This window comes from Cherax quadricarinatus, chromosome 2 (genome assembly GCF_038502225.1).
Source record: "Cherax quadricarinatus isolate ZL_2023a chromosome 2, ASM3850222v1, whole genome shotgun sequence".
Lineage (NCBI taxonomy): Eukaryota > Metazoa > Arthropoda > Malacostraca > Decapoda > Parastacidae > Cherax > Cherax quadricarinatus.
The window spans coordinates 7584806-7598025 of NC_091293.1; positions in this window are offsets into that span (position 1 = coordinate 7584806).

A 13220-nucleotide genomic window follows, 5' to 3' on the forward strand; every position below is an offset into this window, starting at 1 on the left:
GTGGGGACAATACGGGAACACTATATCAACATCCGGGATCCCAGACTATTCATCATCATACCAGAAGATATCAGAAACATGGCTGGAACAAGTGTTGAAGCCTTCAAGAGGAAACTGGACAAGTATCTTCACCAGATGCCAGACCATCCAGGCTGTGATGGATATGTGGGACAGCGGGCCTGCAGCAGCAACAGCCTGGTTGACCAGGCAAGCACCAGATGAGCCTTGTCCATGGCCGGGCTCAGAGAGTAGACAAGCTCTCGAATCTCTTCAAAGGTATATCAAAGGTATGAAAAGTGGGATGTATAGTCACTGTGTGGGTGGGATGTCGAGTCATGTGTGGGTGGGATGTTCAGTCACTGGGTGAATGGGATGTCCAGTGACTGTGCGAGTGGGATGTATAGTCACTGTGTGGGTTGGATGTCGAGTCAGTGTGTGGGTGGGATGTCCAGTCACTGTGAGGGTGCAATGTCCAGCCACTGTGTGGGTGGGATGTCCAGTTAATGTGTGGGTGGAATGACCAGTTAGTGAGTGGGTATGATGTTCACTTACATTGTGGGTGGGATGTTCAATCACTGTGTGGGTGGGATGCCTAGCCAGTGTGTGGGTAGGTTGTCCAATTACTATGTGGGAGGATTGTCCAATTAATATGTGGGAAGATTGTCCAATCACTGTTGGATGGGTTGTCCAGTCAGTGTGTGGGTGGAATATCCAGTGACTGCATGGGTGGGACATCCAGTCACTGTGTGGGTGGGATGTCCAGGCACTGTGTGGGTGGGATGTCCAGTCACTGGGTGGGTGGGATGTCCAGTCACTGGGTGGGTGGGATGTCCAGTCACTGTGTGGGTGGGATGTCCAGTTAGTGTGTGGGTGGAATGACCAGTTAGTGAGTGGGTATGATGTTCACTTACATTGTGGGTGGGATGTTCAATCACTGTGTGGGCGGGATGTCCAGTCACTGTGTGGGTGGGATGTCTAGCCATTGTGTGGGTAGGTTGTCCAATTACTATGTGGGAGAGTTGTCCAATCACTGTTGGATGGGTTGTCCAGTCAGTGTGTGGGTGAAATATCCAGTGACTGCATGGGTGGGGCATCCAGTCACTGTTTGGGCGGGATATCCAGTCACTGTGTGGGTGGGATATCCAGTCACTGTGTGGGTGGGATATCCAGTCACTATGTGGGTGGGATATCCAGTCACTATGTGGGAGGGATGTCCAGTGTCTGTATGGGTGAGATGTTCAATCACTGTGTGGGTGGGATGTCCAGTCACTGGGTGGGTGGGATATCCAGTCACTGTGTGGGTGGGATGTCCACTAATTGTTTGGATGGGATGTCCAATCACTGTGTGGGTGGGATGTAGAGTCACTGAGTGGGTGGGATGTCAAGTCACTGGGTATGTGGGATATCCACTGTGTAAGTGGGACCTGCAGTCACTGTGTGGGTGGGATGTCCAGTCACTGTGTGGGTGGGATGTCCAGTGACTGTGTGGGTGGGATGTCCAGTCACTGTGTGGGTGAGTTGTACAGTCACTGTTTGGGTGCGATGTTCAGTGACTGTGGGTGCGATGTTCAGTGACTGTGGGTGCGATGCTCAGTCACTGTGTGGGTGCGATGTTCAGTCATTGTGTGAGTCAGATATCCAGTCACTGTGTTGAAGGGGAACCAATCACTGTGGGTGGGGAACCAGTCACTGGCTGGACGGGACATACTGTCACGGAGGACAGCAGCAGCGTCGGTGGCGGCGGCGGCAGTGGCGTCGGCGGCAACGGTGGCGGTAACAGTGGTGGTGGTGGTGGTGGCTGCTACTGCGGCTGCGGCGGCGGCGGCGGCGGCGGCGGCGGCGGCGGCGGCGGCGGCGGTGGTAGCGGTGGTGGTGGTGGCGTGGCTGGGTGTAGGAGCGGCCAAGGAATAAGGTTCAGTGCCGCGGGTTTAAAGTTGCACCACCGCCCAGTGTCTGCCGCTACCCTGGCAGGTACTGCCCACCACCAGCAGGAGGTACTGCCCACCACCAGCAGGAGGTACTACCCACCACCAGCAGGAGGTACTGCCCACCACCAGCAGGAGTTACTGCCCACCACCAGCAGGAGTTACTGCCCGCCACCAGCAGGAGTTACTGCCCGCCACCAGCAGGAGGTACTGCCCACCACCAGCAGGAGGTACTGCTCACCACCAGCAGGAGTTACTGCCCACCACCAGCAGGAGTTACTGCCCGCCACCAGCAGGAGTTACTGCCCACCACCAGCAGGAGTTACTGCCCACCACCAGCAGGAGGTACTGCCCACCACCAGCAGGAATTACTGCCCACCACCAGCAGGAGTTACTGCCCACCACCAGCAGGAGGCACTGCCCACCACCAGCAGGAGGTACTGGTCACTCACCAGCAGGAGGTACTGCCCACCACTAGCAGCAGAAGCAGAAAGAGGTACTCTCCTCCACCAACAGCAGAAGGTACTGCCCATCAGCAATACCAACAGGAGGAGGAGGTACTGCCCAGCAGCAGCAGTAGCAGCAGGAGGATAAGGTACTGCTCACCAGCAGTAGCAGAAGGTACTGACCACCAGCAGTAGCAGGAAGTACCACCCACCAGCAGCAGGAGGAGGTACTGCTCACCACCATCACCAATAGCAGGAGGAGGTACTGCCCGCCATCAGCAGAAGGTACTGCCCACCACCAGAAGCAGGAGATTCTGCCCACCAACAGCAGGAGGAGGTACTGCCCGACAGCAGCAGTAAGAAGAAGGGAAGTAGTGTCCGCCAGCAGGAGGATGAGGTCCTTCACACTAACAGGGAGAAATACTGACCACTAATTGCAGTAGAATGAGGAAGTACTGCCGCCCAGGAGCAGTAGGAGGAGGAGGTACTGCCCACCAGCAACAGTTGGAGGAGGAGGTACTGCCCACCAGCAACAGTTGGAGGAGGAGGTATTGCCCACCAGCAACAGTTGGAGGAGGAAGTACTGCCCTCCAAAAACATATGGCAAAATCCACATTTAGTATCGGGCCCTTGCTTAAGAAAGATGGGTCTTACACCTACGACTGTGTTTAGCGAGCCATTAATCTGACTAAAGATAGAGAATCCGAATGAATTTTTCATGAACGAGCTTCAAAACCTTGTTAATGGATACCAAATGGCTTTTCCAAAGTCCATTGGACTTTGAAAAAGCCATTGGCAATATGCCCATGGACTCACTTCCAGGTCCAGACTCGGGGAACTCCATGTTCATGTAGGAAATCTTTCGAGCGCCTTAAATATGCTATGGAGAGGGAGCCTGGACACAGATGTCATCACACAGTCACTAAAAACAACTGATATAGCCAAACTCCATAAAGCTGGCAGTAATGCCAGCTCTATGGCAAAAAAGTCCTAAGAAGCATGATCGGCAACCATTTGGATTCCCAGTAATTGCACAACCCAGGGCAACATAGGCTTAGAGCAGGTCGCTTCTACCTCTCACAACTACTGGATCACCGACATGGTCTTGGGTGCGGTGGAGGACAAACAAAATGCAAATGCATAATATACAAACATTACGAAAGCCTTCGACAAGTTGGATCATGGTGTAATAACACACAAAATGCGTTCTAAAAGAATAACTGGAAAGTGGGCGGATGTATCTATAACTTTCTAACCAATAAAACACAAAGAATAACAGTAAACAGAGTTAAAAGTCGGATGCTTCCACGGTAAAAAATTCTGTTCCACAGTACTCACTACTCGCCCCCATCCTGCTCGTTAACCTTATATCAGACAAAGACAGAGATGTAAACCATAGCAACGGGTTTTCATTAGGAAGATACTAGAATCCGCACGAGTATCATCCATTGAGGATGATAGGGGGAGGAAGAGGAAGAGGAAGAGGTCTTACTCACGAGCAGGAGGAGGAGGTTCTGCCCATCAGAGGAAGGTGGATGTCGTGCCCACTAGCAGGAGGAGGATGTCGTGCCCACTAGCAGGAGGAGGATGTCCTGCTCACCAGCAGGTAGTGATCCTGCTCACCAGCAGGTGGAGATCCTATTCACCAGCAAAAGGAGGTGGAGGAGATCCTGCCCACCTGCAGAATGAGGAGGAAGACAACGGCGTCCTGCCAGCCTACAGGAGAAGAAGGAGCAAGAGGTTCTACCCACCAGGAGGAGGTGGTGGTGGTCCTGCCCACTAGCAAGAGGAGGAGGAGGAGGTCCTGCCCACCAGGAGGAGGAGGAGGCTGATGATTTCCTGCCCACCTGCAAGAGGTGGAGGAGGATGAAAAGGTCTTGCCCACTAGCAGGTGGAGGAGGATGTCCTGGCCATCAACAGGTGAAGGTGGTAGTCCTACCCACCAGCAGGTGGAGGAGGAGGTTCTGCCCGCCAGCAGATGGTGGTCCTACTTAACAGCAGGAGGAATTCAATCGTTTCTTAACTCGATCACCCCATCACCTCACCAATCCTAGATCACCCCTCCCGTCCACTCCTACAACCTCTCAGACACTCGAGCACCCCGCCCATCCTCGAGCTCCCCTACAACCCGGATTACCCGAGCACCTAACTTAGGTATTCCTGAGGGGGAACTTTAAATTGCTTACCTTTTTTTAGTTTTTTTTTATTCCTTCCAAATTAGCGTTTATAACTTCAGAACACCTTAACGGATCGGCGTCAACTTTTCATCGCTGATTCACCGTACAGGGAAAGAGTTTGTGCAATAGTCTGACGATGCAGGAGCCCACTTTATATTTCCTGGAATGAGTTCAACGATTTTCACAACCCATTTCTGCTTGGCACGCGTCTTCCTTGAGGTTTTTGTATCAGATAGACGAAGCCTCCTGCGTCTACAGTCACCTTTCATCTTATCTAAACAAGACTACAGAGACTAAATGCGAATTAATAATGGCCTAAGTCGGACCGAAATGTCGTCATAAGTTTCAGTATTGCATTGTTGCAACCACGGTATTGTGACTATTCTTGAGATGAATGGTTTTGAAAACAGACAAGTTGAAGATTGAGACACTTGAGCAACATATGGGAATATTTACTGAGGAAATGTTTCGCCACACAGTGGCTTCATCAGTCCAATACAAAGCAGAAAGGTGAAAGGAGAGGAGGAATTGAGGTAATCAGTCCCTTAGCCTGGAGTCGATGTGTTCAGTCCATCAATCTTGTAGAATGTACAGTATAGGGCCGTAGACTTGGTTTATACACCTTTCTGCTTTGTACTGGACTGATGAAGCCACTGTGTGGTGAAACGTTTCCTCAATAAAGATTCCCATATGTTGCTTAAGTGTCTCAATCTTCGACTTTATTCTTAAAGGCTTGTGTTTGTCTCGTGGCTTCCGATCTTCTCTAGTTGAGAGCCTGCGTGCTGAAGCAAACATTCCCGTCTTTACCAGATAGTCGTGATGCCCTACGTGTTCATTATTTTGTCCACTTGCGCGACCTTCAATATACTTCCTCGTATAGAACGGTTTCGAATATTAATGAGGCTGATTTATTTAATTGTCGCTTCCATTTTTTACGCCCCTTTTCTCTCCTTATTCACTTTCAAATGACTTCTCTTAATTTACCTGCCCTTTACATTCACCCTTGCATAATATTTTTCTCCCTCTCTCTTTGGGAAGTTCCGACGATTCATGTTTGTTCCTGCTCACTTCCATGTGCAAAAGCTCGCTTCCCTACTGCAGCGTTTCGCTCATCCTTTCTTGAATATCTCAGATTTTTCCTTGTATACTAATGGTTCTAAATCTCTCAGTGATGTTAGATATGTCACTGTTTTTCACGGAGGAATAATCCAGGGTCACATATGTTAGAATCGGACAGTATTTTCACAGCAGAATTACAAGCAATTATCTCTAGGACAAGTATCTGTCTCGTCATTCATTGCTGTTTGAGACTCCCAGTGTGTTACAAGTTATCCAGAAATTCGACTCTCCTCATTCCATCGACTTCCGTATACAACTTCGTTTGTCTCATTTCTGGCGAACACAATGAACTTGTTTTATGCATGGTGCCTGGACCCTGGACCCTGAACCCTGGACCCTGGACCCTGGTCCTGAGCCCTGGATGTTTCAGGGCAATGATCAAGCAGACTCAACTGCTCAGCTATTCATGACTTCCCAGTTTCCCGCAAAAGGTATTCCTTTCACGGACTATTATTTTATTTTCAGTGCTCTCTCAACAACTCTGCAGCCACTGGCAACAACGTTGGTCCGAGTCTAACCACAACAAATCATTGTGGTTAGACTCGGACTCTGCGATTTTTGCCCATCTACCCACCGCTGTCAGGCTTGGAAAACTACACATTTACGCTGACTAATCGGACAAAAGCGGCTCACTTAGATACCATATGATGAAATAATCGGCACTAACTTTGCAAGTGATGTGATGTCGCACAGTCATTTCGCCTCAGAATTCACCTTCAACATTTACACCCCGCTAACTCATTCATTCTAACTGACCTCCTCACTGAAAGTTCCACCTTCCATGCAAACTCTTTTATAGTTTAACAGATACTAACCAATTGCAATAACTCCACTTTTATTTACTCTTTCCCTCTCTCACCCCCTGCACCTCACACCCTACCCTCGCACAGCCTTACCCCTCACTCCCCCTGACAGCTCGCTCAAGCCGAACTACATCAGCCGGTTTGTTTACATTGTAGGTTGTTCCGTTAATGCGTTTATCTTCGAAATATACGTTCCTGTGACAATCAAATTAATTATCATACTTTTACCTAATATTATTTCTGTTCTTTGTGACAGACAGCGTATATAAACATATTTTTTCATATAATTAGCTTTATCATGCATGTGAGACGGAAGCCATAACTAAAGTATATTAAGGAGCTTCTCTTGTGTTTCTCGGTGCAGTGCGCAGAGATGAGAAACATCAGCTTCACTGTACTGATACGCTGGTCAGAGGTTCACTCTCGACAAGTATGATGCAAAAACATTTCCTTCTAAACAATATCTAAGAAAGAGATAAGAAAAGGAAATTGGAGTGGTCAGTAGCAATAATATCTATTAAAGTGGTTACTAGAATTAATGTCTAATGGAGTGGCCACTGGCAGTGATATCCAATTGAGTGGTTATTTGCAATTATATCTAATGGAGAGGTTACTGGCAATATCTATTGAAGTTGTCACTAACAATGCTATCCAGTAAACTAAACACCAACTAACCAGGATCAACAAACTAGCAGTATACTAACTCTCTTAGAAACAGCAGAGCCGTACGAGTGTTAACTCCTTAAAAACAATGTTGATAATGTAACTAGACTTTAACAAGTACAAGACGTCTTGTATTTCTTGTGTTAAGTAAAATTGTAAAAAGACAAAGATGCAATTAATGTGACATTTTATTGTGACAACGTTTCGCTTTCCAGGAGATGTCAAGCTCCTGCAGAGCGAAACGTTGCCATAATAAAATGTCACATTAGCTGCGTCTGTGTCTTTTTACCCAACATTTTGTCGGTATTTTTTAAGTTCTAAAATTGCAAGAAAGATGAAGGTAAACTGGAGAAGCTTTTCCTAACTCTCCATTTATCATTAGTCTCCCACTCTACTATTTCTTTTCATCCTTCCCCTTTCCACCACTCTTCTTCCCATCTTTCCCACCATTCTCATTATCTGTTACTCCAGATCCCTCTGACTCTCCTTCTCATGCCTCTTCCCTCATACTTCTGCTTCACTGCTACCACTCTCCCTACCTCCCACTCTCCCTACCTGCCACTCTCCCTACCTGCCACTCTCCCTACCTCCCACTCTCCCTACCTCCCACTCTCCCTACCACTCCACTCCCTCTCAGCCTCACTCAAGCAACAGGTTCTTTTCTAAGAGTTTGTGAAAAATTACGACCCGTAAGATGGCAGCATTTACACAACTCTTCATATGCTCTCTCTCTCTCTCTCTCTCTCTCTCTCTCTCTCTCTCTCTCTCTCTCTCTCTCTCTCTCTCTCTCTCTCTCTCTTATTTGCACAAGGGTTTTTACGTGGTTAGGTCAAGAATTTTTACCTTTATATACAAAGCAACAGGTGTTAAAAAGCACCCCGTCTCTCTCTCTGTACCTCACAGTAAATATGAATAAAACTGGACACATTTCTTAGCGCATTATACAACTGGGCTATTATAGTATTGTTTGTCCTCCAGCACTGCAGTTGTTGATCTTGTAGATCTTCCTATGTTGATGTTGTTGGTCTTGTAGAACCTCCAGTGTTGATGTAGTGGCCTTGTAGAGCTTCCAGTGTTGATGCTGGTCATATAGAGCTTCCAGTTGTGACACTGTCCAGCATTGACGCTCTTCTTGTAGAACCCGTGGAACTAGAGACATTCAGACTGAAACCGAGGAAGGGGGGGACAGTTAAAGTCCCTTGGATCAAGAGCTCCCCTTCAGCTTCATAATACTACACTATAGCACAAATACACTACCCGCAATATACCAATCTTCTTCTAAGTGGCATTTACGACTGTTGAAATCTTGATGATCAACAGAGGTTCACTTCAGTTATTACACGGAAACACAAACATGAACTGGCCCATGTAACATTGTTCCCCTCCTCCCCTCAACATTGTTCCCCTCCTCCCCTCAACATTGTTCCCCTCCTCCCCTCAACATTGTTCCCCTCCTCCCCTCAACATTGTTCCCCTCCTCCCCTCATCATTGTTCTCCTCCTCCCCTCCCTATTGTTCCCCTCCTCCCTTTCCCATTGTTCCCCTCCTCCCTCTCCCATTGTTCCCCTCCTCCCCTTCTTATTCTTCCCCTCTCCCCTCACCATTGTTCCCCTCCTCCCCTCCCTATTGTTCCCCTCCTCCCCTCCCTATTGTTCCTCTCCTCCTCTCACCATTGTTCCCCTCCTCCCTTCACCATTGTTCCCCTCCTCCCCTCCCTATTGTTCCCCTCCTCCCCTCCCTATTGTTCCTCTCCTCCCCTCACCCTTGTTCCCCTCCTCCCCTCACCCTTGTTCCCCTCACCCTTGTTCCCCTCCTCCCCTCCCCATTGTTCCCCTCCTCTCCCCATTGTTCCCCTCTTCCCCACATTGTTCCCCTCCTTCCCTCACCATTGTTCCCCTCCTCCCCTCATTGTCCCCCTCCTCCCCTCATTGTTCCCCTCCTTCCCTCCCCATTGTTACCCTCCTCCCCACCCCACTGTTCATGGGGCACCCACGCATGGCGTTAGTCTCAAGAATCTTGCCTTAGATACAGTATACCAGCGTTGAAAGTTTGAAGCAAATCGAACGAAGTGTTCTCGAGTTACAAACGAGTGTTGAAATTGTTTCGAATATGGAACTGATTGTCTCATTAAATAAAAAAAATAAAAGATCTTCTAGAGTTACGAGAGAAATAAACTCGGAACGACAAAGGATGAAAAAGAACAGACATGAAAATAACAGAGTCGGTGCCCGATTAGCCGGGCTGTTGTTCGTACTTGCGGCTAGCGGTAACAGCTTGGTTTATCAGACCCTGATTCCACTGGGAGGGTTGATCGAGAGCAGGGCAGCAGGGGCGCTGCCCCCCGTAAAACCCTCCAGACAGATTGCAGGTAGGTCTTTTTGCCGGATTATTTAATAACCTGATATAACCAATGTTTTGACTCGTGATTTGCTTGACATAGCGACCATCTTGAGAGTGCATAACGAAGCTTTAACTGGAAGTGTCTTGTTGACACTTATGACACTTACATTCACTTAGCAAAGGCGGAAGAAAACACTTTAAAAATTCATGCAATTTTACCAACAAGTTTGCGAGTCTGTTTTCACCTCTAAAAAATAAACTCAACCTTTTTTTACCCGGTAGGTCGTCTACCACCTAAGTAGGGTGACCTAATAATTAAAAAAAGAAGCATTCACCATCATTCATTCACTAGCTGTTTTGTCAGATTTACAAAATTATCACAACTCAAATGACACACTCGAACCTCCGTTCCGTTTATTACATTACGTTCACTTTTAATTTCGAATAAGAGGAGTCACTAACTTCTAAAACTGATAACCTAAACAAAAATAAAATTTTTACCTAGTGACTCGTCCAGAGGAAGAATTGCTAATAAAAAATTCCCTAACGAGATAATATATATATTTGAGAAGTTTTATTCCCACGAGACAAATATATTCACATTAAAAATTTTAGAGTTAAAAATTTGGAGAGTAATGTATTGAGCAGCGGCGGAGGGGAGAGATGAACCTTGTTTATCCTGGGATGACTGAGAGAATGTGTCCTCTTGTGCTCTCTCTCTCTCTCTCTCTCTCTTTCTCTCTCTCTCTCTCTCTCTCTCTCTCTCTCTCTCTCTCTCTCTTTCTCTCTCTCTCTCTCTGTCCCTTTCTCTCTTTTCTCTCCCTCCCTCCTTTTCTCTCTCTCTCTGTCTCATATATATATATATATATATATATATATATATATATATATATATATATATATATATATATATATATCAGGTGCTTGACTCCACGTCATCACAGTGCACTTAGCTAATAATAACTAATGGGTGGAGGGAAAAGTAGATAATTATCCTCTCACAGCATCTATAAGAAAACAACAAGTGACACACAAGTGGAACAGTTGGGGATCTTTATTGTGGTAACTTTTAGCCGGCTCAGCAGGCTTCTCTCAGTCCAACACTGAGGTGACACATCCCCCGGCTCAGCAGGCTTCTCTCAGTCCAACACTGAGGTGACACATCCCTCGGCTCAGCAGGCTTCTCTCAGTCCAACACTGAGGTGACACATCCCTCGGCTCAGCAGGCTTCTCTCAGTCCAACACTGAGGTGACACATCCCTCGGCTCAGCAGGCTTCTCTCAGACCAACAATGAGGTGACACATCCCTCGGGTCAGCAGGCTTCTCTCAGTCCAACACTGAGGTGACACATCCCTCGGCTCAGCAGGCTTCTCTCAGTCGAACACTGAGGTGACACATCCCTCGGGTCAGCAGGCTTCTCTCAGTCCAACACTGAGGTGACACATCCCTCGGCTCAGCAGGCTTCTCTCAGTCCAACACTGAGGTGACACATCCCTCGGCTCAGCAGGCTTCTCTCAGTCCAACACTGAGGTGACACATCCCTCGGCTCAGCAGGCTTCTCTCAGTCCAACACTGAGGTGACACATCCCTTGGCTCAGCAGGCTTCTCTCAGTCCAACACTGAGGTGACACATCCCTCGGCTCAGCAGGCTTCTCTCAGTCCAACACTGAGGTGACACATCCCTCGGCTCAGCAGGCTTCTCTCAGTCCAACACTGAGGTGACACATCCCCCGGCTCAGCAGGCTTCTCTCAGTCCAACACTGAGGTGACACATCCCTCGGCTCAGCAGGCTTCTCTCAGTCCAACACTGAGGTGACACATCCCTCGGGTCAGCAGGCTTCTCTCAGTCCACCACTGAGGTGACACATCCCTCGGCTCAGCAGGCTTCTCTCAGACCAACAATGAGGTGACACATCCCTCGGCTCAGCAGGCTTCTCTCAGACCAACACTGAGGTGACACATCCCTCGGCTCAGCAGGCTTCTCTCAGTCCAACACTGAGCTGACACATCCCTCGGGTCAGCAGGCTTCTCTCAGTCCAACACTGAGGTGACACATCCCTCGGCTCAGCAGGCTTCTCTCACTCCACCACTGAGGTGACATCTCTCGGCTCAGCAGGCTTCTCTCAGTCCAACACTGAGGTGACACATCCCTCGGCTCAGCAGGCTTCTCTCAGTCCAACACTGAGGTGACACATCCCTCGGCTCAGCAGGCTTCTCTCAGACCAACAATGAGGTGACACATCCCTCGGGTCAGCAGGCTTCTCTCAGTCCAACACTGAGGTGACACATCCCTCGGCTCAGCAGGCTTCTCTCAGTCGAACACTGAGGTGACACATCCCTCGGGTCAGCAGGCTTCTCTCAGTCCAACACTGAGGTGACACATCCCTCGGCTCAGCAGGCTTCTCTCAGTCCAACACTGAGGTGACACAACCCTCGGCTCAGCAGGCTTCTCTCAGTCCAACACTGAGGTGACACATCCCTCGGCTCAGCAGGCTTCTCTCAGTCCAACACTGAGGTGACACATCCCTCGGCTCAGCAGGCTTCTCTCAGTCCAACACTGAGGTGACACATCCCTCGGCTCAGCAGGCTTCTCTCAGTCCAACACTGAGGTGACACATCCCTCGGCTCAGCAGGCTTCTCTCAGTCCAACACTGAGGTGACACATCCCCCGGCTCAGCAGGCTTCTCTCAGTCCAACACTGAGGTGACACATCCCTCGGCTCAGCAGGCTTCTCTCAGTCCAACACTGAGGTGACACATCCCTCGGGTCAGCAGGCTTCTCTCAGTCCACCACTGAGGTGACACATCCCTCGGCTCAGCAGGCTTCTCTCAGACCAACAATGAGGTGACACATCCCTCGGCTCAGCAGGCTTCTCTCAGACGAACACTGAGGTGACACATCCCTCGGCTCAGCAGGCTTCTCTCAGTCCAACACTGAGGTGACACATCCCTCGGGTCAGCAGGCTTCTCTCAGTCCAACACTGAGGTGACACATCCCTCGGCTCAGCAGGCTTCTCTCACTCCACCACTGAGGTGACATCTCTCGGCTCAGCAGGCTTCTCTCAGTCCAACACTGAGGTGACACATCCCCCGGCTCAGCAGGCTTCTCTCAGTCCACCACTGAGGTGACACATCCCTCGGCTCAGCAGGCTTCTCTCAATCACCACTGAGGTGACACATCGATCGGCTCAGCAGGCTTCTCTCAGTCCAACACTGAGGTGACACATCCCCCGGCTCAGCAGGCTTCTCTCAGTCCAACACTGAGGTGACACATCCCCCGGCTCAGCAGGCTTCTCTCAGTCCATCACTGAGGTGACATCCCCCGGCTCAGCAGGCTTCTCTCAGTCCACCACTGAGGTGACACATCCCCCGGCTCAGCAGGCTTCTCTCAGTCCAACACTGAGGTGACACATTCCGCGGCTCAGCAGGCTTCTCTCAGTCCAACACTGAGGTGAAACATCCCCCGGCTCAGCAGCCTTCTCTCAGTCCAACACTGAGGTGACACATCCCTCGGCTCAGCAGGCTTCTCTCAGTCCACCACTGAGGTGACATCCACCGGCTCAGTAGGCCTCTCTCAGTCCAATACTGAGGTGACACATCTGCCGGCTCAGCAGGCTTCTCTCAATCCAATACTGAGGTAACACATCCCCCGGCTCAGCAGGCTTCTCTCAGTCCATTACTGAGGTGACACATCCCCCGGCTCAGTAGGCTTCTCTCAGTCCACCACTGAGGTGACATCCCCCGGCT